Source organism: Propithecus coquereli, unplaced genomic scaffold (assembly GCF_000956105.1).
Source record: "Propithecus coquereli isolate 6110/MARCELLA unplaced genomic scaffold, Pcoq_1.0 Scaffold6, whole genome shotgun sequence".
In the NCBI taxonomy this organism is placed as follows: Eukaryota; Metazoa; Chordata; class Mammalia; order Primates; family Indriidae; genus Propithecus; species Propithecus coquereli.
Genome location: NW_012151951.1, coordinates 10,239,838 through 10,240,576, shown reverse-complemented (window position 1 = coordinate 10,240,576; position 739 = coordinate 10,239,838).

The following is a 739-nucleotide window of genomic DNA, read 5'->3' as shown; positions in this document are numbered from 1 at the left end:
CAAAAAAAAAAAAAGAAAAAAAAATCTCAAATCTATCAGCTAAGTTCTGTCAACCCAAAATAAGTGACTGAGGCAAAGATCTCAATCAATAGAGGTTTATTAAGCCAATTTGAGGATGTAGCCAGGAAAAATACAAACCACAGACAAAACTATGGCTATTTTTCCAAAGGGGAATTTGGAAATTTCAGTATTTAAAGGGGAGTGTGGCACACAGAAAGGAAAAACAGGCAGGGGTGTGGTGGGTAGTGAGACAAAATGGTTACATTCTTGCAAGACCCAGGAAAATCTACATTTTATATAAAAGATAAGGTGAATGTTAGAATAGAAAAAAGGAGTGAAGGAAGCATCAGTTATGTAGCTGTCCCTGGGTAGGAGGAAGAATGTTTGATCCTGTCTTGTCTCTATTCTGCACCTGGGAAGATAAACTTGTACTTTGTTATTAGTATGAAATTGAACAGACATTAGTTTTAGGAGCTAGACTTAGCCCACAGACCTAAAGTTATGATTTGGGTGTCCTCGCATATGGGAGGCCAGCAAGGAATTTCCTTAATGAATGATCTGTGGGGCGAGTCCTTCACTGCTGCCTGAAGCTTTTACCTTCCCTTTTGCATAAGGAGTTGGGGGCAAGGGGAAGGGTGGTCCTGATACTTTTATTTTCTTTTACAGTTCCTACCTCAAGAAACTAGAAAAAGAAGAGCTAAATAAATCCAAAGCAAGAAGAAAGGAAATAAAAATCACA